The 27,651-nt window shown below is 44.6% G+C and overlaps 1 protein-coding gene across 5 annotated transcripts in view; it reads right to left on the reverse strand.

The window, feature by feature from the left end:
- Nedd4l (NEDD4 like E3 ubiquitin protein ligase) overlaps window positions 1-27,651 on the reverse strand; it is a 319,440-nt gene that overhangs the window by 145,902 nt on the left and 145,887 nt on the right. Inside the window, exon 1 of one of the 5 annotated variants that reach the window (XM_040741711.1) lies at window positions 15,384-15,625. The exons of the other annotated variants lie outside the window; for them this stretch is intronic. The gene's annotated coding sequence lies outside the window, so the exon portion shown is untranslated. Of the gene's footprint in view, window positions 1-15,383; window positions 15,626-27,651 lie in introns of those variants that run through there. 5 annotated transcript variants of the gene reach the window in all.

Below are 27,651 nucleotides of genomic sequence, written 5' to 3' on the forward strand. Positions count from 1 at the left end.
ATCTGCCTCTCTTCTGCAAGGTCAACACTATCCCGGAAGGCAGCTGAAGCAGCACTGGGAGTTACCAGAACATGCATGCCGTTGTCAAACGAAATGGAGGTGTGTAGCTGTCTCCATCAGCAGCAACTCTACTAGGTATTTCTCCTATATGCAGAATTTCTTTTTGTTGTTGTTGTTAAAATGCTTTTAACGCATGAATGGAACTAAAGAGAGACAACTAATCACCAGGCCACAAGCGGAGACAAAAGCTTAGTTGTGTTTGGAAATTATTCCAAAGAGACACTGAGTGTTCAGCGTGTACAAAAGGCCTGTGGTGGACACCAAGGGGGAGGGAAGGAGACTGAGGCAAGCAGAGGCTGACACTTCCCCTCCTTGGGAGAAGCCAGAGTAAGTAAGACACACATACAAGCACATATATACATACGGAGTCTTCAGGGAACAGTTACAGACACATACACACCCACGCATGATTCCTGCATGCCTAATTCATGAAGGAAATGTGAGGCCATATTCTGAACTTCATTCTATTTCCCAAACCCACATTTTGCCCAGTGTACCTCTGAGTGTGCAGTGCCATCTCTGATAGCGCCACCCAAGGAAGCCAAAGATTAACTTTCCAGCACACTCACAACCATCTGTAACTCCAGTTCCAGATGATCTGATGTCTCTTCTGGCTTCTGTGGGCACTGCACACACATGGTGCATAGGCATAGATGGAGGCAAAATACTCACACATGTAAAATAAAAATAAATAAATCTTTGAAACAAAGGAAACAACAACAAAGAGATTTTACTTAAGCTGGAGACAATTATGGACACACACTTAATAAACACATACTTAAATTATACACAATGTGCTACACAGGCATGCATTCACAAAATACTGTATATAGCCATTAGAATTATTCTGTAACAAGGTTGACAGTCACTTGTTCTTTGATACAAGATTGAAACAGTCTCTATTGTCACTATGGCAGAAGGACACAAAACTGCTGTGGAAATACTTCCAACTATATAAAGAGTGTTATCTTGCTGCACTAAGTGTCATATATGTGTCACGACTCAGGAATATAAACATGTGATCAATCTGCATGTGGTCCCTTCACCTAGATGGCAGCAACTAGAAAACTTAAAGTTAGAAGCACTACCTGTGTATGGGGGAGGGGGCGGGGACAGGGACTGGTACTGGAGAGATAGCTCAATGGTTATTGGTGTTTTCTACTCGCCAGAGGACTGTGTTTAGTTTCCAGGACTCAACTCGGACTGTAACTCCAGTTCTAGGGGATCTGATGTCCTCCTCCTCTAACTTATGGAGAAACTATTACCCCCAACCTACACACACACACACACACACACACACACACACGCACGCACGCACGCACGCACGCACGCACGCACGCACGCACGCACGCACGCACGCACGCAGGCACAAAAGTACACCATGTGTATCAAAGGAATAATATATTTACACCATTAAGACCAGGAAGTAAAGTCTAAGTGGGTGATGTAGAGCTTTAATTCCAGCACTAGGAAGGCAAGGCCAGCCAGGTCTACATAGCAAGTTGCAGAACAGCCAGGGCTACATAGAGTGATGCTGTCTCAAAAAAACAAGCAAGCAAGCAAACAACAGCAACCCCAAACACACAAAAACAGAACAAAAAGTCTAAAAGAGCTTTAAGAAAGGTATGCGACCATGCTGAGTAAAAAGGCCCACTTCTTAGAGTCTGTTAAAGATGTCAGGGTAGCAGACTTCATCACCGGACAGCATTTCCGGTGGTTAATTACCATGGCAAAACACAGAATTTCCTCATTATCTCTTTAGGGGCTCCAAAAATTTACTCTGTCAAAGAGAGCAAAAGTACTATTTCTACACAAAATTAAGGGTGGGAGCAATTAACACCCGTTAACCTGTGAGAGAACATGTAAGACTTCCAAACTGATTAGACAAGATTTGAAAGGGTAAGTTTATAAAAAAAATATATAAGTCTGGAGGTGGGTGGTGGTGCACGCCTTTAATCCCAGCACTCAGTGGCAGAGGCAGGTGGATCTCTGTGAGTTTGAGGTCAGTGTGGTCTACAGAGCTCCAGGACTGCCAGGACTACACAGAGAAACTCTCTCTCTCTCTCTCTCTCTCTCTCTCTCTCTCTCTCTCTCTCTCTCTCTCTCTCTCTCTCTCTCTCTCTCTCTCTCTCTCTCTCTCTCTCTCTCATGTTTGCATCCTCAAAAACAACATGAGAACATTCTGAGAGGTTTTAGAGACGTTAGGCAGACCTGCTGCCTAATGTGAGATGCAGAAATAAATCCATTCAGAGATACGAAAAAAGAAATGGGTTTCCTAGAATAGAAATGGTTCTGCGAAGATAAAACTCCCTCGCCATGCTTGCTCCTCAAGTGCTGCAGAGGAACGGCTCTAAATGTTCCTTCTGCAGTACGTGCTACAGAGGCTGTCCTGCACTGAGAAGGTGACATCACACATGAGCTCTCACCAGAGGACAGCCATGTTCTTTCTCGGAGTCCCTTAGAAGCTAGAGAAGCTTAGGCTAGGGTCCTAACACTTCCTATTATCTCTGAATGCTAAATTACTACCTCCAAGAAGTTCTTTGAAAACCAGTACAGTTTTCTATTTGAGCAATATTTTTTACTCTGAAGTAAGGAAGTTTGCTGATGTTGATTAACTAGGAAACAGAAGGTCGCAAAGTTGTCACACAAGAAAGCTTGTATAAAAAAATTTTGTGTCACAAAGAATATGAATCCGATGGAAAATTCAGACATCAGTGAGATTGGATTCTTCCATGGAAGGAATCTGCTGTTCCTCTCACATTCTGTCTTTCACGAATCTTTCTCAAAACTGTCTACTTCAAAGCACACGATGAGGGCTTCACTAATAAAAGTTATCCATTCCTGAGATAGCTCACAGCAGTTGTGTATGTACACCGGTCCTCCACTACACATACACACAGAGAGAGAGAGAGAGAGAGAGAGAGAGAGAGAGGGAGAGGGAGAGGGAGAGGGAGAGGGAGAGGGAGAGGGAGAGGGAGAGGGAGAGGGAGAGGGAGAGGGAGAGGGAGAGGGAGAGGGAGAGGGAGAGGGAGAGGGAGGAGAGGGAGAGGGAGAGGGAGAGGGAGAGGGAGAGGGAGAGGGAGAGGGAGAGGGAGAGGGAGAGGGAGAGAGACATCACAAAGTGACAATATAGATTCTATATGAACCAGCCGCAGTTGAGGTGACTGAGGAATTCTTGACGCAAAGAGTCTCACGCTGGGCAGCCTCAAGAATCACCTAGTGCAGTGGTTCTCAACCTTCCTAAAGCTGCGAACCTTTATTAATGCTCCTCATAGTGTGGTGACCCCCAACCATAAAATTATTTTGTTGTTACTCCATAACTGTAATTTTGCTATTGTTATTAATCATAATGTAAATGTCTGTGTTTTCTGATGGTTTTAGTCAACCCCCGTGGAAGGGTTGTTCAACCCTCATGAAACACTGACCCAGAGGGTTTATTAACCTACGGACTTCCGGACCTCAATCCTACATCTTCCAATTCAGAACACTTCATAATATGTGTTTCTGGCAGACCATTCTGGGACCCATCATAACTTCATCTTTCCCTCTGGACAGTACAAAGAGCTCATTCGACTGTGTGGAAGGAGGATGGGAGACGGAGGAGATAGACACAGCCTCATCTCTAGTGGAGACGAGGACTCTGCCTCTGGGTGGCCTTCCCCTGGCCATCTGATGTTACACACATTTACAAGGGTCATCAGAAGGGCAACCACAAGGACTAACTGCAATTATGATGTACCAGCCATCACCACTTTGTGTTTATCTCAGTGGGGTGGAGGTAGGAGGGAAGTGTACCTAGTAAAGACAAGTCAGGACCTGCCCGGTTAAAAACAAAACAAAACAAAAGCAAATTGTCGGTCTAAAGCCAGAACAGTTAGGAGCACCTTTCAACAGTAAGAGGTCTCCAGGAACTCTGTCCTAAAGGAAACAGGACGAGGAAAACCTGAGCTATGACCACATCAGTCAATTTGTTCTTGTGGGAGTTTGGTGGGATGCGGAGTTATCAGACCTGCTCATCCACTGCCTGCCTGTTTAGAAAAGGAAACAACAAATCACATCAAGTCGAACTTCATAAAGTAAATGCTCGATGATACATGCTCGTTAGTTTATTATGCATTGCCTTTCTAAAGTAACCCTGCCCTCACCTGATTAATAAAGTAGCATGAAACACACATAGAGAAAGACAGCCGTGCTAAAATCAAGTGCGGAAAAGAAAAAGATCCGTGGAAGATGCGTGGAAGGTCCTCAGCCTTCCTGTTGAGAAGGAGGTCGAGCTGAGCAGGGCGGAAGACACTGGACTCAATGCCAAAGCAGAGTCCACACGGGCAATGTTGAATCCCTAAAGAGGGTATGTTCTAAAGGGCAGAACTGCTTGGGGGAATCCAGCCTTTACTAACTAACAGGAAGTCAGTCCTGAAGCATAGCTTGCTTTTACCTGACACACACAGATGGGAGATACAGGAGGACCATCCTTTGTCAGGGAATGCCTCTGCTGACTGTCAATTGCAGCCAGCAAGCCAGCAAGGAGTCATGGTAGAGCCCTGCTCATACTTCCAGACAGGTGGCTTCCAGGACAGCCAGGCGGTAAACACCTTTGGGCAGGTACCCAGCCCTGGGACCTTGCAATAGCAGCCTTAGAAGAGTAGTAGCTATTAAAGCCAGCCTTTACAGGAAGCTGAGCGGGACAAACAGTTACAGAACGCCTTTTGCTCATTTCGGCTCTGTGATACTCAGAGTGATCACTGAACATCCCCAGTGGAGGCTGGGAAATGTCCCACAATCGAATGTTAATTACCTGTGCAGCTACATACATGAAAATATAAGCTGCCAGGCGTTGGTGGTGCATACCTTTAATCCCAGCACTCAAGGAGGCAGAGGCAGGCGGATCTCTGTGAGTTGGAGACCAGCCTGGTCTACAAGAGCTAGTTCCAGGACAGACTCCGAAGTCATAGAGAAACCCTGTCTCAAAAAAACAAAACAAAAAGAAAAAGAAAATATAAGCTGAGTGCTAGATATGGAGCAGAAACACTTCCATGTCTGTTCATAGGCTTTTGCTCTCAAAAGTTTCTGATACACTGACAGAAATAGTTTTGGTCTTGGGGCTTTATGACCTTTGAAAATACAGAGAAGGGATTGTGGGACACAATTAGAATGTGCTTCTAATGCCACCCTGCAATCACATTTGGCCTGGTATGAAATCAAAACAAGAAGACCACCCCTGAAATCCTAATATTTCAAAGGATCAAAAGCAGCCCCTCGCCTCTCAGAAAGACCATTTGTTAGATCTTTTTTTTAGTACTTTTTTCTTCATGTCTGTTAATAAGCAAGCAAACCACCACACACTTCACCACTCCATTATTTTGAGTGCTGTGGCAAACTCAAAACAGAACTGGAGAGAGGGAAATATAACTACATTATAATCAACAGAAAAAGGGTTACATCACAATAAACCCCCATTTTCTACAGAGATGGGTATCCACGGTACATATTTTCCCATTTAGGCAGTTAATATATGATAAGCGCTGACATTTAAATCTGGGCCCATATACTATCAAGAAAGAAGCTCACAGAAGACATGAGACTGGGTACTCACTTGCACTAAAAGTCTTGGTTAACCAATAGCACGATCCCTTGCCACACCTACAAAGCTGAAAATCCACTAAGAATTGTTCACAGTACCCAACTCATCTATAAGATAGTTGGGTTTTGGTTTTGGCCTTGATAAATTTCATAGAAACCTGAGAGGCATTTTTAAAAAAATCTTCCCTTAAATTACTTGTATTGGGTGGGAGAGGATGTTGAAAGACTTCTCCAAAACCTAGTGTAGACTCGAGGTACTGTGTTGTCATTCAGATTCTCTCTCATAAATATGTATGCTTGAGCACTGCAAGTTTTCTACCAGATAGATGACCATGCTTTATGGATACATCTACTTCTCCCTGCCCATGGAACCTTCAAGAAGAAAGAGCTCAATCATAGGATAATACAAGGAACAAAATGTACTTCTCTCCCATAGCAGTTGCCATCAAACATCTACTCTATTTAACAACCAGAAGGTGGGCTCCTTCTTTTACTTTTGCTCTATACTTTAGACTTTCTAATAGACAGTAAGCAGAGTGTCTACTTTAGTCCATTTGTCAACAACTACATCAGCCTTGTTTTCCAGCGGTGTCAGTGTAACATTTTCCAAGCTTTTGGCACACTCGGTCCAGTACATCCATCACTGATTTAGATGTATTCTGGGGACTTCTCTCCTTACCTCTACAGATACGCTTTGTCTGCACTCCATGCAGTCATCAGCTCTTCCAAACAAACCACCCCATAATAGCAGGCATCTCCATTCTCTGCATTCCCTATGGTCATTCCTATTGAGCCCCCCCCCTTCCTAAGACTCATGTGCCTTTCTTCATCATGTGTTCTTTTTCAGGGCTACAAACCTTGATTCCCATTGTTTGTATCTTAGGTTCCTCAATATTTCATGGAACCCTACAGAAAATGGGTCCTCAACATGTAATCTGTAGAGGGTTGACTTCTTGCCACATATTATCAGAAGTTAACTTCTTCCCAGAGTTTTACATTTATAAAAATTGCAACTTGCATAAGTGGCTAAAATGTAGAATTTTCACATGTTTATCTGAGATCTGTTATGTATAATGAAGTACAGCATCGATTTTCCACAGAAATCTCATGATCTTCAAGTTGCTTCATATTCTACACTTTTCTAATATGTGGGACCTCAGGGTTTTCAATAGTATCATATTGTATAAGTCCAAATACATGCACACTAGCAAGCTCAAAGCTTCATGTTACAGATATGACCAGACACTGAAAAGGAAAAGTCCCAGGGAAACACTACTATTTGAGGGAGGAGTGTTTCTGCTGAGCTGACATGGAATGAGATATTACTAAACATAGAGAACACTTCTATCAAGTTTGTGTCACATGTGGGAGCAGCAAGCATCACCAGAGATATGTCCTCTCTTCCTACAGTGTCATTTGGGAGCAAATAGCACGCTGGAATGCTGTAGGCAATGTGACCCTGCTTTCTATCAAGTAGGACAGCACCTGGCAGCTGTACTGAATCATCCATTGATGACCCAAAGGCATGAACTGTGTCTCCTTTGAGTGAACACACTCCTGATTCTCCATGAGCTATGTAATGTAAGAGATGGACTATATAAAGGGAACATTATACATTGTATCCCTATTTAGGTTTACATTCTATATATCACATAGTTTTATCATTTTGAGGAGATTCTGAAATCTACGGAGACCATAAGAAGGAGGGAAAATCCCTCCTCTTTTATATGATCAGTAACGATGTCCATAGTAGAGACATGGGACTTGCCAGTACTTGAGTATACACAGTAATCACTTGGGGATCTGCTCAAACTACAGTCTCCCGTCCCAGTGAGAGATGGCCTGAAGTCATCAATTCTACTGGTATGAGGAGTCTTCAAAGAAAATCTGAATACAACTGTCTTAGGAAAGAGTACAGGCAGACAAGCAAGAGTACATAGGCTCTTATCAGGAACTAAGACCATAAAACAGGGTGTGGTGCAACATGCACACTGGAAGCAGCAGGGTCATAAGTTCAAGATTATCTAGCTTGGTCTAGATGCCAGACCTTTCTCTAGAAAGAACTCAGACCTAAGGACTTTCAAGTTTTATGTCAATGTCCCCTAGACTTCATCTTCCACCACTTTTCACCCTGTGGGTCTCCCTGGATGGGCCCACTTGACCCCCAAAGCAAATCCCCTCCTCCAAAATCACATCAAGTGAGAGCCAGGTCTAATCATGCTCCAGCTGAGACCCAGAGCATGTAGAAGGGCCTTCCTAGCCATCCCACTGATTAAATACCTTAAGGATAAAAGTCTCATCCTTACTAGTTTTTGTTGACTTGGCACAAGTTAGAGTCATTTGGGAAGAGGACACCTTAATTGAGTAAATGCCCCCACCAGACTGGCCCATGGGCAAGTCTGTGGGATATTTTCTTGATTAATGATTGATATGGGAGGGCCCAAACTACTATGGGTGCCACCCCTGGGCAGGTGGTCCTGGGTGCTATATGAAAACAGGCCGAGCAAGTCATGGGAAGCAAGTTAGTAAGCATCCTCCATGATATCTGCATCAGCTCCTGCATTGCATTCCTGCACTGACTGCCCTTCTTGATGAACTACAAGATGTAGGAGGAGATAAATCCTTTTGTTTTGGGCCATGGTATTTTATCACAACAGTAATAACCCAACTAAGGGTAAGCCTCAAACCCCAACCTCTTCTACAACTTGTTAATGAGGCTGATTATTGATCCACACCTCCTAAGCTAACGATGTGGGGTTCATTCCTTCTGCTGGTTTTGTAACCCACAACATAAAATCCAAATTTGTGGCAAATACAGTCTGCCCAGCACTAGAACTGCCTGCTGTCCCATCTGCTCAGCTCTGGCATGGCCTGCCTTCCAACACCATCTTCCATGTGTTTCACTATAAATTCAGCCAAATGGGACAGTCTTCCTAATAATTCTTAGCACACCATGTTTCATTCTCTACTAGAAATGCCCTATCCTACCTGGCCTGCATATGCCCTTGAAGACAAACTCCATTGTTTCTGAGATGTCCTAGCCCCATGCCCACCTCCATTGGCAGGAGGAGATCAGTACAGCAACCATTTACTCTTCCATTGTTCTGGGAGTTCTCTGCAAATGTGGCCCTGCCTTGGTCATCTGTGTGTATCATGTTCCAGTCGTACAATGAGTCCAGAACAAGGAACTGCTTTAGCGGGTATGGTGCTGGTCCTAAGTCATACTTGGCACTGTAGGAAATAGGGATAAGGGTGTGTGTGGAGGGAGGGAGAGATAAACCTCCTATTTGTATCATGGGCCCTATAGATTCATATTCTGGATGTAATGTTTCTAATCCAGGAGTAAACTGGATAGCCATCCACACAAACACCTTCACTGGGGATTTCAGGCTTGTTTTTATGATGTTATGTCTGAAACAAAGAAATCCAATAGCCATAGACCAGAGGCTGAGAGTGAAGGATAATTCACCCTTAGAGAGTAATCAATAAGGGATTAAGGATAAATAAAACCACAGTAGAACATGCAACTGCAGCATGTTGAACACTGGAAGCCAGATTGGCAATTAGGTAGGAAACCCGCAGTGAATAAATCACTGGCTATGCCAGGGAATAGCTATGAGGAGCTTCACCAAGTTACTGTGGCAGATAGATCTCTTCCTGGAACAAGGCCTAGGGCCAAGTTGCAACCCTTCGAAAAGCACATGGGAAAGGCTGGCAATTACCTCTGACCTCTAAGTACTGAGAGCCACCCTGGCAATTCCTTTACCCTCATGTCTGAAGGTGGAGCGAGGTGACCCACAGACAGCTCACCTTCAGTGCAGTGTTGACAACGCAGAAGAAACCACAGGCCCTAGCAAGCTCATCTCCGGATCATCAAGTCCTTATGGATACTCATAGGAAGGCCAGAAACAGACTCCCCTCCTCGGCCCTCCCCTCCCTTCATTCATTACTCACTGGGCACCTACAACATGTCCACTGTCTAGAACCCCAGGGCAGAGAGACAGAGGAAACTCCCTACATCTTGTGGAGTTTGCATCCTAGAAGGAAGGGGGCAATTAGAGCCAGCAAACAATGCTGAACAAACTATGTTAACAGAAGCACATTCCCGGGGAAAGCAGCAGAGAAGAGAGGACTCCCACATGAAGGGGGATGCTGGCCCCAGGGAGCCTTCCTGGGACTTCCCAGTGTGTATGAAGAGCAATAACAGTTATCTATTTGATGAGGATGGGCCTTTCCTCCTTCCCCTTTCAGTAGGAACTGGCTTGTTTTCCTTGACTTGGGATGACACAGCAAAGAGAAAAGTGGGTATGCCCTATGGAGTAAAAAATGCCCAGGTTGAGCCGGGCAGTGGTGGCACACGCCTTTAATCCCAGCACTTGGGAGGCAGAGGCAGGCGGATCTCTGTGAGTTCGAGGCCAGCCTGGTCTACAAAGTGAGTTCCAGGACAGCCTCCAAAGCTACAGAGAAACCCTGTCTCGAAAAACCAAAACAAAAAACAAAAAAAACCCAGGTTGTCTTTCAGCTCTGCCTGACACTTGTGACTCAAAATAGCCAGAAGTCACCATCTCTATGTCACGAACAGTGACAAGATTATGAACCACTCGAGCCCTGTAGTGTTTGTTGCCAGCTTTGAGGAACTGCCAGCCTGTTGATGCTGCTTAGACTTAGATGGTGGTCGCTGCCTCTTAAAGAACTGAGGAAAACGTCCTTTATTTCCAACAGTGCTGAATGTAGCGCTCAAGAGAGAACAGAACTGTTTCTCCACATGTGGACGCACACTCGTTTCTCTCCTAGCGTTTATCCCATAGGTGAAAAATAGCAACTTACCAGGCTAGCTAGACTCAGCAGCTGTTTACGGGATCCTAACCCTAAGAGAAAAACACAGGGCTGAGGCCACTTCATCTAACACTACTGCGAGGCCCAGAATCTTGTGTGCTGGTCCCACAGAGGCCCAGGACAAACTGTGGAACCTATTGCACAGTCCAGGCTCACTTGGTCCCTTGACTCCTCACCCCTGCTCTCTACCCCAATCCTCTCCAGCTCAGGGGCTTTAACTTCCCCCTCTCAGCTTCTCTTTCCTATACAAACCCTCCATTTCGGTCGCATGTTCTCTTGGTCCTATGCTCTTGGCTCCTGCTTCCCTCTCTTGCCCCTCTCTGATCTCATCCCCCTGCCCATTCCTCTCAGGGCTCTGTTCAGTTTGGACCTTTCCACATGCCTGTGGCTGAACTCTCCCTCGTATCTATAACAACACCCTTCTTCTCCAGCCATACCTAGGAGTGGTCACGTCCTCGTTTTTCCTTCACTCTGACCATCAACAAACCAGATGCAACTTTGATCCTTTACCTCTGTCACCTATGCTCCCTTTGAAGGAGGGGCAGAATAACTGACTTCATCCCGAGGCTTTGCCACAGATGCGTGAGAGGTTCTAGTTTCCCATGTCAAAGAGAGGATTCTTGAGTATTCCTGGTGACAGGGAATTCGCTTTCCCAGTAAATACCTTTCCCGTTTTGCTCTAAGGTCAGTGGCCATTCGCCTCCACTGGTACAATGATGTCATACAGCTCCCCTGGGAAGGATGCTTAGAAATTCGTTAGAGCAGGCTTCTTACCGCAAACCGAGTGCCAGCCACAACTTCCATTCCAATCACAATCGGCCAGACTAGACAACAGCAGGACCAGAAGAAACCGCAAACACTTAGAAAAGTACACCTACTCATGCAATTGCCATTTCCTTCCTTGACTGCCTTTCTTTATGGCTCCTAACCCTATCATATGATCTCTGGACTCGATTATTATGGTTAACCAGGCCCAGCAGGCTGAAGGTTCCCTGCAGGCAGAGAGGTAAGGCCCTGTAGGCCTTCCCTAATGAGCTCTTGGTCTCTCCAGCATCTGTACTGGGAGGGGTCCCCAAGAGACTCAGTACATACTGGTCAGATAACTGAGTGTGCTTCACCTTACAGCCAGGAGACCACTGGGACTCTAACTAGGGCATTCTCAATTGGGATCTTGGGGAATGCTTTTTATTTTATTGTCTGATCATACTTCTTCCCTCCCCTAAAATAAATAAGCAAAGCTAAGTATAGATGTGTATAAATACAACAAAATAGCAACTTAATTGTCACTCCGGGAGGACCCAAGACTAGGCCAGCCTAGGAGGCGACGGAGAAGGCTGGACAGAATGCTGAGGTGGTGGCCCCTCATTCACTCTTCTCCATCTCACCGTGGGGCTTTGAGCCATCTTTCTGTAACTGGGTACTGCTACATGGAGCTTTGTCATCAAACCTCCAAGCCACTCGTCACACTCAGAATTCAGTTTTCCTGGCGCTAGTCCTAAGAAGGAATGAATGCATCATCTCGGGGGACTCTCACTTCCAAACAGGAGGTGACAGGGCCTTGACCTGTGACTTCTCCTTCCCCACTTCTGCCCTCTTCCCAATGTGTCAAACCCTCATCCCTACCCGCTTTTGTCGTCTTTTCAGCAGTTAAGTTCTTTTCTTTCATAGAAGCAGTGCCCTCTAGGAACAGAACTACCCTGCTTAGGCTGCAGGATTTCCCACCAACAAAGAATCAGAAAGCAGCCTAACTAACTGAAACCAGCGGCCATGTCAGGCCACCTGGCTCAGCATCCTGGTTAGGCTTTCAGATCAAGTCTTTGAGCTACACCTTCACAGCACTGCTTACACAAACCAACTGAAAATCAAGGAAATACCAGCCCGACAAAAGCCGGCAAGTGTAAGGAATGCATCCCTCCGAAGCTAAAGAGACAGCTACCATTCATCTGAAGTGCTGAAAGAATGAGAAGAGACATTATTTTTAAGCAGCAAGCAAGGCAAGTGCTTAAGCCATGAATTCAATGAGTTAGTTACTTAAACACAACACTAGACAGAGCAAATCTATTGCAGATAAATCATCCACTCATTGATCTCAGATCTCATTCTACTGAAAGCCTCAACAACAACAACAAAAGAGGGTAGAGCACAGAGCAGAGTAATGCTCTAGGAGCCTGTCACATCTGATTCCTTACACAGCCAGACTTCCTTGAGTCTGAAGCTTACCTCCCGCTAAACTGAGCTAAGTGTTTCAAACCTCCACACTGGCACAGACTCCAAAGATCACGTCCCTGGGATTCAGGACAGCCGCTGCCCAGGAATTCATGATCACGTGCCTTCCGATTCTGTGACAAGGTTTCTAGTCACTGACCGGGGTCAAGAGAGGCTGTTTATAATTGCATGTGATTCTCTGCCTGCAGCAGGCCACATGAGTAAGAGCAGGTGAGTCAGACGACTTACATCACTGAGAGCAGGCCGTTTTAGATAGTTCTATGGAAGCCATTGACTACACTTGAATCTGTTAAGTCCGAGTTTTCACTTGGTCTGAAATCCCACTGTTCTCTGCCTGAGGGGTGGTGCCACGTCATGGGATTTTCCAGAAATATCCACAGGTTCTTCCATTTTCTAGAAGAAAAATCAATCCTTTGTTTTCCAGGGCATGTCAGTCAGTGGGTGAACTCTAAGCCTTCTGGTACCAAAGCTTCAAGAAGGCAGTTTATGAATACCTGACTGTATCCCATGCCTAGCTGGCTGGATTTATCTCTGGTGACCACTGCAGAGAGGAGTGGTACCAAAAAAAAAAAAAAAAAGGTAGGAAACAGGGTCTCCTTATATTTCAGGACCACAGGTGGGGATGGTTATTTGTGCCTAGGCAGTGGTTCTCAACCTGTGGGTCACAACCCCTTTGGAGGTTAAATATCGGATATCCTGCATATCAGATACTTAAATTACTAATCATAACAGTAGCAAAGTTAGAGATATGAAGTAACAACAAAGTAATTCTATGATTGGGGGTCAACGAACTGAATTGAAGGGTCACAGCATCAGGAAGGTTGAGAACCATTGGTTTAAAGGATGGAATGGCTTCTGGGACCTGCCTACCCTCTGTGCCCCCCTCAGAATCAAACCAGATCAGGTACAAGTGAAGCTCAAATATTTCCTGAGGCAAGAGCACACCAAGTAGTCTTCTGCAGAATTCTGAGCCACCAGGGACATGATCCAAATAGATTGTGAAAACAGCTAAGAGCATGTGCTACCGCTGGGGCTCCAAGGTCAATGACCTCAGAAACCTGGGACTCTAGGTGGCCCCTGTTTAAGTAAGCCCTCTGCTTAATTACAAAGATTACATCATCCGTAAGTAGCCATCTCCATTTCTACCTGACCCAGGAAAGGCTCTGCAAATAGCTATGCTTGAAAACTAGAATCCTAGCAGGTGTAGACTAATGAGAATAAAACAAAACATTTGGAATGAAATGTAGAAAATCAACACTGTCCTCCATCCCCGAACAATACCTCATACCCAAGAAAGTTACTCTTCACAGACCAGGAATCCTGGCATCTCAGGCCACCACAAAGCTCCTTTGGACTAGGATTTTCCCACTCAAGGGCAGAAGATCATGGAAACCTTGCCACACTCAGTTGCAATACTCAATTCCATGAAGACTTTTGAGTAGAAATGCAAATTTGAGGTGTCGAAAATGCTTAAGAAAGCCAAGACACTAGATCCTACTGTTTTTATCTCTTGTCTAATTAAATAAAAAGCCTTTCTCTTCCTCATTTCCTGATGTCACCAGCACTGTATTCAGCTTTGCACGGGAGGAAAAGCTCACCTTGTCTTTTCAAGTCCCTCTTCTTTGGTAAGTTCAGTCATTTGCTCCCCCTTGCCAGAATCTAACCTAATTCAAGTGCACGTCGACAATGCACTTTTCAATGCGAAATAAAGACATGAGGATCAACTACAGCTTTTACTACATCACATTTTTTGAGCCGTTTTCATTCCTTTTAGATCCTAGCTGTCTTCGCAACACTATCAGAATGCCCATGGAAAGTAACCAGGCTCATTAATAGAAGGTGTGGCACACACTCATTTAGTCCAGGCTTACGGATACACCACTAAACTAACAGTTTATGAATCATCAGATGAGACGGTAAAGAAACAAACATCACATGTTAATCACGCCGAGTATCTGAATACATGAGTAACATACATGAGAAACGATGGCAAAACACAAAAGGACATTTCAGTAGCATGTGTTCTGGGCTTTCTTCTAATTCTCTCAGAAACAAAATTTATAAATTCAGTTAGTATAAATTACATAAGCCAAATCCTGAGGGGAAGTAAGGACCGCCATCTAACGATTTGAATATAAACCATGAATCCTTGCTAAGTAAACCACTGCCTGACCTAAGATGGTATTTCCCTGGACGTCAAGGACAGATGGTACCTCCCTCTTCTCCAGTGAAACATCATAGAAATAGGGACTCAACACACAACAGGAAGGTTTTTGAGTTATCTGTCCAAACCAGTGATTTATATCAGAGGACAATGGCCACAGAATTTAAGTGGTGACCATTTTCATTAGATTTAAAAGATATCCAAAGTAACCTTCCTGTGTTCCTTTTGGGAGATGAACACTATACGTTTTTCTAAACCATCAAGACAGAGAAGAAAGCAGAAACAGATTAGAGTTCAGGGCCACAGCCCCTTTCAAGTTTGTCTATCAACCCTTTACACACAAAGAAGAAATAGGCTGGCTATCGTTAACCCTCAGAAGCATTTACAGTAGAAAACTCTTGGTATGTACTAGAGTAACACCACCGGTATGAAAACAATATTACGACAAAATCAAACTCTGTGCCAATGGATGCCATACACCCACATAGCAAACTTACAGTGGTGTCTTTGTTCTTACCTGGAATTGTCTTCAAGAATCAAGGCAAACAAGGCATGTGTGCCAGTGGAAAGTGCTGGGCTGACTGGTGTTGACAAAAGTCTACCTGGGCAACCCTGGCGCCCCTTGCCTGGTCTTCAGCCTTCCTTGTTTCAAAGCAGTATCCACACACAACCTCTGTAGACACTCCGGGAACACCAGCAAGTTTTAACACATCTGAAAAAGCCTGCCAGGAGCTTGTTGCTTGCCCTGATGATTCACTTCAATGACAGCTAGACCAGAATGCTTCTTGGTGGGAACAGAAGTTAAGTCAAGCTCCGCCCCATCCCTAGCTAAGGCTACAGTAACTCCACCCAGCTCTGCAATCAGCTGGAATCCTCTCACCCAATGCCCTACAGTAAAGTTACCTGTAGTTATTCTTAGAGTATCTTTTCTCCAAATGACAGTCCTTTAAGGATCGATGAACCCAGCTTGGGGTGTGAGCAGCGGTCATGTTGTCAACTGTCTGTTTCTCTGGGCTGTCTGGCTTGCTTGAGCATTGGTTATCTGGATAGGCAGGGGATCAGCCTTCCACCCTTCACTCACTTCTTTCAAGCTCACCCAGCTTTTGTTTTGCTTTCTATGCTGGGTTCCACACCAAGCATACTGGAAAGCCCAACTTCCTGGCTCTCAGAGAGCTTAGAGTAGCCACAGAAATAACCACCCCATGACTACCACGCTGAAAAGAAACAGTAGGTGAGCCTGGGTCTTCCAGGGAAGATGAGTTCTACCTACACTACAAACCCACAATCCCAGTTTTCAGCCCCCCACGCCCCACCTCCAGGTACCCAGACGCAAAGGAAGCTGAGGAGGTCTGCCTTGTTCTCTGTGTACAATGACTCGATTGTCATTTGGGCAGCCTGACCACCTGTCCCTGGCTTGCCATATGTTGTGATAAAAGAGTGACCAAAAGCAACTTGTGAATGAAGGGTTTATTTTCCTCACACTTCCTAATCATTGTCCAACACTCAGGGAAGCAAGCCAGGAACTCAAGGCGGGAGCCTGGGAGACTGGAGCTGAAGCAGAAGCCATGAAGGCATCGAAAATCCATGTAAGCAAACACACCTAAACAAGATGTGTAAGGTGTATGAGTGTGTGTGTGTGTGTGTATGTGTGTGTATAACAGTTTGCCTCTTCACATAAACAACTCAGTTCCATCTTTCAGAGCTCACATTTAAAAAAAAATCTTGACATGTAGTATGTATGTGTAATCCATTCATTGGGGAATGGAAAGAGGCAGAATACTGGGGTTTACTGGCTTGCTAGGCTAGCCCATGTGGAGATCTCCATGTCAGTGAGAGACTCTGTCTCAAAAATCAATGTAGACAGCACAGGACAAACAACACTGGAGGTTATTCTCTGGCCTCCACACAGATGTGTACACATCTGAACATATGCACCCACACATGCAAATGATAAAAATTGCCTCTACTTCCAATAAAATGCAACCTGTGATGGTTGAACGGTAGTCCTCAAAAATCATATGCTAAAGTCTTAAGCCCTCATAGTATGACTACCCACAGATAGGACCTTTAAAGAGGTAATAGAGTTAAAATAAGGGCAGTGGGGGTGATTTCTAACTCAATATGACTGTGTCCTTATAAATGGTAATTCAGGACACAAATAGGCAAAGGGAAGACAGGAGAGAAAGAAACAACCAACCGTGATTACAGACACCTTGACTTTAAAATCTCTAGGCTTGCAGAACTGTGAGGGAAAACCCCTGTGACACTCTGTCATGGCAAACCTAGCACGTGAATATGCTGGGTAAGTGATGACTTGTGCCATCCATATGGGCTTCTGATTCACACCCATACTCTGCGCTCCAGGATGCTCCCTCCGTTCTTGCCCAGCAAAGATGTTTGGAAAGCTGGGTGGAAGAACCTCATTCTAGAAAAGGGCAAGACCTTTGCCTTCAATGTCAGTCAACTACATCAAATAAGGGTTCCCAGGTCAACTGAGTCCTTCTCTGGAGCCCACTGAAACCAGCTGTGAGCTGAGCCTGCAATGTAGCTAACCATTCATTAACAATCTCAGCACTAAATTCAGAAGAAATGATGTGTGTGTGTGTGTGTGTGTGTATGCATATCAGTGGCCAGACGTCTACATCCAATTCCTTATGACTATAGGAAGATATTAGGGCCCAACCACAATAATGGCATACCCAAGAGTGGAGTCAATCCTGCTAACTAGGATAACCTAGAACCATCCTAGCAGCCAGAAGATCTCCCATGGTTTGTTTCCCCAACTTTATAGTGTCCCTACTGAGCCTAAAGTGAGAGGTGACACGGACAAGACCTCAGATAACCAGGGGGCACACCCAGGCCAGAGAATCTGTCTAAAATAGTTTAAGCTTAGCCTTTTACTGTGGATACTGGGATGGGATCATTCTTGGCTTGCTTTGGGGGCTAAGGAGTGTCATGTGCACTGTAGGATGTTTATCAGCATCCATGCCAGTGTCCACTGGGTGGCAGATCTTCATAGGTGTGAGAACCAAGAACATCTACAGCTACTGTTCAATGTCTCTGAGAGGCCACTGGTCTAAAGGGCAGGAACTAGTGCAGATCATGGTGGTGGTGGCCTTGGAAAAGAGGCAGGAATGCCATCTGAGAAGCCATTGGACAAGGAATGACAGTATTGCTATAAGTCAGGAAGAATCAAAGGCGTGTAATGGTGGCTTTAGCATTTCCCAGGGGGACATTCAAGAGGCTGAGAAAGGCAAAGGCTCTAGATTTGATAAACAGGAAGGAACTGATGTCTTCAGACAGATGATGCCTCAGTTTCACAATATGGGCAGTAAGCAGTCAACACCTGGAGCAAAGGAAACTGTCTTTCTTGGCATGGCCCAGAGTCCTCACTGATCAAGGAGAGGCCACAGGAAGGACACCTGAGAATCACCAGGAAAGAACCTGTCAGAAGCCTTCATCTTTACTTGACTATTAGAGACATTTCCTTTCCAAATGATATTTCAAATTACTATTTAAAAATCACACCGAGGCTGCCTGGTGGCATCACAGTAAAACACAGAGAGCTATTCCCAGCCATACTGGAGGCTGAAGCAGTAGGGTCATGAATGAAAGCCCTGCCTGAAATACAGAGGGAACTCAACACTGGCCTAGGAAACTTACTGAGATTCTATTTCAAACATAAAAAGTGGAGAAGGAGGAGGAGGAAGAAGAAGGGGAAAGAGGATTTGCCTAACATGCACTTGGCCCTGGGTTCAATCCTCAGCAATGCAATACAAAAATCATGATGTTCCCACAAGTCTATATTATTTTAGTTTAAATGAACAGCTTTGGATGACTCCTGGGCACTTCTGATGTTATTACCAAACAACTGGATCAACACTATTCTTATTATTATTCTTAGACAACTGGGTTATTTATAAGCTGGGTCTTATAAATATTAATTAAATCATTTTTAAAATGTGAGTTCTGAAGGCTGCAACTGAGGACCTCTTGCTTACAAGGCAGACACTGGGGCCTTTCATGAAATGATACTAGCCTAGTGCCTTCTATCTTTACATGAAGAGGTACACTGTTTCTCACACACACACACACACACACACACACACACACACACACACACACACACACTCAGAGAGAGTTAGGTCTTAAAAATGGGTGACATTAGATCAGTATGTTCCAATGAGATATAAGATATTTATGACTTATAAATGTGTGTGTGTTTGTGTGTGTACAAGTGTGTACACCAGGTATATACAGGTGTCCATGGGGGTCAAAAGAGGAGACTCCATGGATACCCTAAAACTGGAGGAGCAGTCAGTTCTAAGTCATTTGATTCGGTTCTGGGAACTGAACCTAGGTCCTCTTCAAGAGCAGCAAGTCCCCGACTGAGCTGTCTTGTTTCTTGATCCATGGAAAAGGATACTTAAAAGATAATTAAAGTTTAGGTAATATAGCTAAAAGGAATATGAAAAGTTAAGTCAAAACAAGATCTTAGGAACATAAAATTTGAGTTTCTTAGTATTCTAAAGATGATTCAGGTTTTGAGGTCTTATTTGCTTTTAATCTTTAAAGGATCTGCCAACTAGTGAAATCTTCAGAAATTTTTCCTCCTAAAGTGCCACCATGACATACTTATAATACACAGCCTTTAAGAATTATTAAAAATATATAAGCTATCATGGATAAAATAATGTTTATGTCAAATTCACAAACTGTTCCCATATATCTAATTACAAGCATTAGGGCTGAGAAGAAAGACAAGGCAGTGGACAATTTTATCTCCCAGGCTGCTTGGATATATAGGTAGACGACTTGTATTTTACGCTTACATCTTATCTGCTATGAATAATAAAAAGTATTTAAAATTGGTGACGTGACTGTGTACTGCCACTTAAGGGATGAGTAACCAAATGCAGTGAACCCAGATGCTTGATGTAAAAGCCCAAGTTTGTCTCTGTCTTGCTCAAAATCAGCCACAGTAGAAGAGAAGAAACTGGGACACTGGGTGGGAGAGGAACGGAACTGAACAAAGCAAGGATGACACGGTGCAGACGAAACTCTTTATATAACACCAGCAGAGCTGGGCGATCTGCATCACTGGGACTTGAATTTCTTACAAGGTCTTCAAACAGACTCTCCTGTCTTGGTTTAGCTTTTAGTCCCAACGCCTCACTAGAAAAGAGGATGCATGCCTGAGGTTAAGGTCCTTCACAGGTTCCCAGGATCATGTCCTTATGCACTTAACCAAAGCATCCCTCTTCCCCCCTCTCCCAAAAAAGGGCATGCTTTTCCCAAGAGGAGGAAAGGGCCCTTGAGTTCTTCAAATCCCATTCAGTACACAAGGTTGCACATACCTCTGCCCAAAGCACACGGCCCCACATCTGTATCCTACCCCCCACGCCCACCCCCAAGCCTCTGTGGTTTGGCAGCCGACAGACAGCCCATAGTTTGTGAAATGACTGCATTGAGTTTTCAGGTCAGTTAACCTGACAGAACATCAGACACGCTGTGACCTCCCTGATGTCCACTCAACACAGGCCCACCTCCCAGTTCACTAGCCCAGTTCACTAGTCTAAAGGGCACAGAAGAACTCTGTGGGGCTTAGGTTCCCTCCCCACTGCTCGCCCACCTCTGGGGCTCAGCCACACTGTGCTCTTGTCTTTCTCTCACGTACCCAGCCAGCCCTTCAGCCGAAAGGACTCTAATGTCCCAGCGAGCCCCCAAGTATCTCCTCATTCCACACCCGACGCCACCACTGTGGTGCTGAAGATATACACTCCTTGTAGGGGCAGGGTGGGTGCTATAGTGTCATCCTCCTAACTGGCCTAGCACAGCAAACCACTCTGAATTCTGGCAACAAGGAGGCCTACTTCCTACAACCTCAGCCATGAAAATGCAAATTCCTTACAATAGTCCACATAAGACTGCACAGCCCTGGCTCCTGCCTACACCCTAACCCTCATTCCTATCACTGTCTCCAGTCCCAGTGGCCTTGCTATCCTTTAAACCTCTAGAGTTCCTTTCCACCTAACTCTGAACGTGTCTCCAAGTCTCTCACTTTTGAAGTGAGCTCAATGACTCTTTGTGCTGACAGGAACACAAACAGGAAACAAAAGTATGGAACAAAAGTATTTAAATCTCCAGATTCTTTTTGTTTAGTAATCCCATTACCAAGGAAGAAACACAAAAACAAAATCTAGTTTAAAACATTTTTGGTTTTGTACAAAGATAATCGCATCTGTTAAAAAACAAACAAAATAAAACAGACAAAACGAAATAAAAATACTGAACACTGGGAGGACAGAATGTTGTATGTATCATATGCTGGACGAGTGACAATGTTATGAGGGCAATCGCAGAAAAACCCACACTCCTCCCAAAAGATAAACAGAAATAAGCTGTCCCGGTATGCAGTGATGCTGGGGTTGACAGCTGTTTTCCTAGTTTGTTTTTAGACTTAAAAACGTGTGTACTTTGTCCAATGAAGAGGGGAAAACACCCCTTCTCATCTTTAAGAAGAACAAACAATGCCATAAATAATTGTTAACTTTCCAAGTCGCCTCAGAAGGGATATATCGGAAGCCTCTTTGTTTAAATTGTCTACATAAAAGTATATACATATACAAGTCAAGTGTGAGCATTGGTTACATAAAGAAGTGGCCAAATCCACTTGTTTTCTGTTTACAAAGGACTGAACAAATCGCTGAAAAATTAACAGCCTGGAGGAAAAATGGACAAAAAGGCTACAGCTGAATCCTCCATAAAAGAGGAAGCACTAAGAGTAGTGGGCACTTCAGCCAATTAAAGAGAGAAAGCTGATGGCTCTCCTTTCCCACCTGCAAGTAAAAGGACAGATAAACAGGCTGATGGCAAGCACAGGAGAGATGCACCGCTCATCACCAGCTGGAACCAGCTGGAACCAGTGGGCAATTTCTCAGGGTCCACTCTGAGATGGCTCCCCAGGATCATGTCTGAATGGATGCTCCCCAGGTGGTTGTGCTGTGCTGTGTGGGGTGTCTGCGGAGCCTGGCTGCTTTGAGAGCATGCAACCAGGCCAGGCTTTGAAGGTTAGTTATACCCTTCCTCTCACTCCATCCTTCCATTTCTGCTTACTGGTCTGTGTTATATGAGCAGTATCCCCAAAAGCTCTCATTGCCCTTAACTTCACCATGCTTTCTCTAGCAAAATGCACTAAACCATGAGCCCAAATAGCCTATTCCTTAAGCTTGCTCTTTTAACTTGGGTGGGGAGGGGATGATGCATGTGTACATGAGCTCCTTGGCCACTGTCCCTCAGATGCCATGCACCTGTTTTTTTGTTTGTTTGTTTGGTTGGTTGGTTGGTTGTTTTTGACACAGAGTCTCTTGCTGGCCTGGGCTGGCTGGTCAGTGGGTCCCAGGGATCCTCCTATCTCCATCTGCTAGCACTAGAATTACAAGTGCTATGTCAACATACCCAGCTTTTTGTTTTTACATGGGGAGTGGGGGAGTTGTTAAACTATGGTTTCAAGCACTTTACCAAATGAACTATCTGACTAGCCTGACACTGGGAATGTTCAAAGTCCCTTTGATCCAAGATTCAAGTCTAGTAATTTTTACAGAAACCACAGATTTAGCAATAAACACCATGGGGGTTTCCAAGATAGGGCAGATGTGAGAAGATCTACATTAATGGGGTTTTGAAAAACACCCAAGCCATGTCAAGTGCTGGAAAGCAGTACACAGAGTCTTAGGAAAAAACAAAAGGAGAAATTTAATTAATACACTCAGAAAATCCAGGAGGATATCAGGAGATCAACTCAAGAGCATGCTGGAATAAGAAAAAAGAATCCATGGTCTAAGGGAAAGGAGCCAGGACTTCTAACCTCAAACCACCGTCCTCTGCAGCTTCCTCACAGGGAAAACATGGGATGTGGTTGACACTTAAGCCATCTGGGTAGCGGCTCAGCTGGTAATCTGGCAGGGAGGAGAGGCTTGGCAATCCCTGCTGTCTTGTTCCTCGTCACCCACATCAACCTGTGCTCCACCACCCTCCACCCCCAGCTCAGACCAGAAACCTTTCCAGCCTTTCCCCATGCTCACTCTGAAGTCTCATGAGAGCAAAGACAATCGGACACAGCTCTAGTTCTTCCCGGGGACGACTATGGATATTGAAGAGCACAAATGCTCCATAGACCAGCCATTCTTGACTGATGACCCGTTCATAATGTCAGTATGAACTGAAACAGCAAAATCTACTTATATGCATTTTAATTTCTAAAAGAGATCTGGATGAAAGCAGTAAGGGGGTCAGTGAACTTTACTGTAATATACACCACAGGGTGCGCTGTCACACAGGTGAGTGAGCCACTTGATTAACGCAGTGTGATAGCTAACCTTGGTCATAACTCCATTACACCAGGAGGCACGTGGGAGGTTACACAAGCAGAACCGAAATCCCATCTTCCTCCATGTGGTTCAGACTTAATTCAGGCCATGAACCACGTCTGTTTTTCCACTAAAACTCTCAGCCAAGATCTGTAAAAATGGTTCTTCGGGAAAAGGGTTTTCCAATAAGGCTGACAAGCAGAGTGTGATACCTAGTTACATGGTAGAAGATGCGAACCAACTATCCTCTGACCTCTGTGCATGCGCACGTGTACACACACACACACACACACACACACACACACACACACACACCACACGAGGCACCCCTCCATAAACAAATAAATGTGAAGATGATACAAATGACTGTTAGGTTTTAGGTTGCCGTGACTAACACAATCACCATCATGACAACATCTATGACACTCTGCTAACCTTTATTATCCTCTACTGTTCCTAGTCAGATGGGTTTTCAGTTAGGTCTCATTTTATTCTGTACTTCCTAGCAAGAGGAACTGTCTTGTTTCTCTCTCTCTCTCTCTCTCTCTCTCTCTCTCTCTCTCTCTCTCTCTCTCTCTCTCTCTCTCTCTCTCTCTCTCTCTTTTAATAATAGGCTTGGTGCTTGTCCGCATTTATTTTCTGTGGCTTACACATTTTGTTTTATTTTGAGACAGCCTTGCTACTCAGCCGACCTGCAGTCCTCCAGCCTGGGATTACAGGTGCATCACAGCATACTCTGCTCATGTTTATTAATACAGCCCTTACTGAGTTTCCCTTTGAATGCGCTGCTCTTACCAATTTCTCAGGCACTGGTATGCTAGAGGCAGTAACCCACTGTCTGTAATAACCACTCTCTCTACTTAAATCTTTTACCACAGGTTTTCCACTAAAATATGCCTCCAGTGTCTACAGTTTATCCTCGTTAAGATTTGTTGAACTCTCCCCTCCCCACAAACAATCATTTTCTTACATCTGCATCTGAAAAACTGAATTGCTGGCGTGCCTTTAGGTTCTAAAAGATTCTGGGGCCTATATCTGATAAGGATATTGACAGAGTCATCCCCTTGTCACTCCCGCCACACCCACTCCAGATGCAGAGATGGCGGTGCCCACTCTGACCATCGGAAAACATGCATTGCCCAACACTGTGCTGCAACCGGGTGTATGAGTTATCCCTTACAAGCTGAGATAGGCATGCATTATGTTTGGTCCCACTAAATTCTTTGGACCCCTGAGTTGATACCACGCTGCTTTGCCCATGAAAACTTTCTCAGCATCCTGTGATCATCTGTGAGCCAAACCTGTGCCCGCTCCTCTTTTCTTCCCTCACATTCGCCCTGGCTCTTCCTCGGATTCGTGCGTTCACCCTTCTATAGAACATCAAGATTATTTTTACTCAATTAAAAAAAACCCTGAAATTCTAATTAGAATTGCAATGGATTTACTTATTAATTTGTATCAAATACATGTGTTTCATATCTTCATTCCTTCATACTTCATATTTCTCACTAAGATTGATGTAGGGACAGTGGGCTGGGTAATTTTTTTGTTTGTTTGTTTGTTTTTTGTCAACTTGACACAGTTAGGGTCATCTGAGAAGATGGAACCTCAGTTTAGAAAATGTCTTATCACATTGATTCTAGGCAAGTTGTGTGGGGACATTACCTTGCCTAATGATTGATGGAGGAGAGCCCAGGTCACTGGGGCAGTCCCACCGCTGGGCAAGAATCCCTAGACAGTATAAGAAAGCAGGCTGAACAAGCCGGTAAGCAGTGTTTCTCCACGGCTTCTGCTCTAGTTCTTGCCTCCAGGTTCCTTCCATGAATTCCTGTCCTGACTGCCCTTATTTGTAAAGTACTACGCTACAACTGCAAGCCAAAATAAACTCTTTGCTTCCGAGGTTGCTGTGTTGTGTTGTGTCTCACAGCAGCAGGAAGAAAATAAAGACAGAAACTGTACTGGGAATGTGGGATATGGCTGTGAAAGATGTGACCATTGGGGGGAGGACTGTGGAGGCGTTTAGGACATTGCGCTAAGAAATTACCGAGTGCTCAGAACTTAGTGGGGTGTTCTGTAGGAGCTTGAAAGGTAAAGGATACCAAAACCAGTGCAGATGATGGAGGCCTGGCTTGTGAGGCTTCAAAGAGAAGGTTTGAAAGGCTCTTCAAGACTCTCTGGGGGGCCACTTGATATTCTGAATTAAGAATCTGCACTTCTGACCTGCTGGGGCTGAAGAATCAGCTGTGCTTCAAAAGGGCACAGAACCACTAAGGTGAAACCTGTGCTCTGCTGGGACACTCAAACCCAGTTTCTGAGGCTGAGAAGTTAGTGGTGACTAAAAAGAGGCCAGCATCACTGGGGTGAATTTCCTGGGAAGAGGTTCCTCACAGCCAGCAACCAGCAGCTGTGGTCTAGTGGGAGCCAATGTTATACCTTGTGTCGGCCGACGCATTTGGTAATGTGTAAGAGTTTCTCAGGTGGTGCTGGTTTTGAAGGCATGAAGGGGTCATGGAGTGTTGGGCCCCAGTCCCCACAGAGTCTCTGTGAGTGGCTTGTCAGCCAATAGCCACAGGAGCTTCCTGTTTTCTAGTCCTGGCTTATAGCCCCGGCCTTGCCTGGTGGGCATCAACCTCTAATTATGAAAACATGAACTCTTACACCTGGGGTTTTTCCACTGTGCTGTAAGTCTGTATATAAGGCTGCTCCCTCCTTGCAAACTCTCTCTCTCTCCCCCCCCCTCCTCCAGGCTTTCACCCAATACGTTACACTTGCTTGTGGCACCACAACAGAGAGCAGCTGAGGACTGCCACTGATGTGGGCCCAGCCTCAGATGAAGTGGAAGACCCAGGATTGAAGGGGTCACACAGAGAAGACGGGCTTGGAACCATGTGACATGGTCAGAGTACCCAGATATAGCCCAGGGGAGGATGCTGGTGAAGGTGCAGCCCCGATGCAACAGAGACACCAGAATTTTTGAGATACCAGGACCATGGGAAGACCCAACAAGGACAGCAACAGCTGTGGAGTGGAGCTGGCCTGAGCCTATGAGACAAACTTGTGTGTCCCGTGAATGGCAGAGCTCCAGAGGAGACCAGAAGATTGTGAGTGCATCCCAGATGGAGGGCGCTGAGCTACATCATTTCATTTAAATTTTTTTATTATTTATTTATTTATTTATTTATTTATTTATTTATTTATTTATTTATTTTGGTTTTTCGAGACAGGGTTTCTCTGTATTGTTTTGGAGGCTGTCCTGGAACTCGCTCTGTAGACCAGGCTGGCCTCGAACTCACAGAGATCCGCCTGCCTCTGCCTCCTGAGTGCTGGGATTAAAGGCGTGTGCCACCACCGCCTGGCATGATTTCATTTATAATGCTGGGTGTTGGCTTTACTTTGTTAAAATGTGACTATGTCCTCCTTGGAATAAAAAGTATGTAACTGAGTTTTAGTCTGTAGGAGCCTACAGCTGAGAGACTTTGGATTTTCAAAGAGCCTTTGGGTATTTCAAGGAGAGTGAACTTATGACATATTTGAATTTTTTGAAGACTGTGGGACTTTAAAAGTCATACTATGTTTTGTATTGTGACTAACATGAGATCTTGGAGACAAACAAGAAAGGAATTTTAATAAGGATATAGCCATGTGTCAAGCTGACAAGAGGTCAGTTGAGCTCATTAGTTTTCTGTCAATTTGACATAAGCTAGGGTCATCTGGGAAGAGGGAACCTCCACTGAGAAAATGCCTCCTTACGATTTGCCTGTAGACAAGTCTGAAGCACATCCTCTTGATTAATGATTGATGCAGGATGGCTCAGATCACTGGGGTGGTGCCACATCTGGGCAGTGGTCCTGGATGGTGTAAGAAGGTAGGGCTGAGCAAGCCAGTTAGCATTGTTCTTTTATGGCTTCTGCTTCGGTTCCTGTCTCGGGGTTTGTGCCTCGACTTCTGTCAGTGATGGAGTATGACCCAAGAGCTGTAGGATGAAATGAACTCTTTCCTCCCCAAGTTGTCTCTGGTCACCATGTTTTATAACAGCAACAGAAACTAAGAGAAATAGTTTCCTTGCATTTCCATGCATTTGTCTTTGAAAGAATAGAAATTTTCGTAGAATGTTTGTTTTTTTAAATGTAGCTCCCTTGGTACTCTGTCTTATTGGTTTAGAAACTGCTTTTCCTTAGAAACTCTTGGAGTTCCAGGCATACAAAACTCCAGTGAGCCTTTAATACAATACTAAATAATTGAAAAAGGAGACATCCTTGCTGATTCCTAATTTAAACTGAAACAGTTGGAGAGTTTTGACTTTTACTGAGTATCTGCCCTTGTAAAACATACACACATGCTGGTCACCTTTTGTTAATTTTTTCTTCTATTTTGCTTTTTCAGAATTACAGTATTAGAAATATCTACTAAACTTTA

This window comes from Mesocricetus auratus, unplaced genomic scaffold (genome assembly GCF_017639785.1).
Source record: "Mesocricetus auratus isolate SY011 unplaced genomic scaffold, BCM_Maur_2.0 Super-Scaffold_6730, whole genome shotgun sequence".
NCBI classification, from domain to species: Eukaryota; Metazoa; Chordata; class Mammalia; order Rodentia; family Cricetidae; genus Mesocricetus; species Mesocricetus auratus.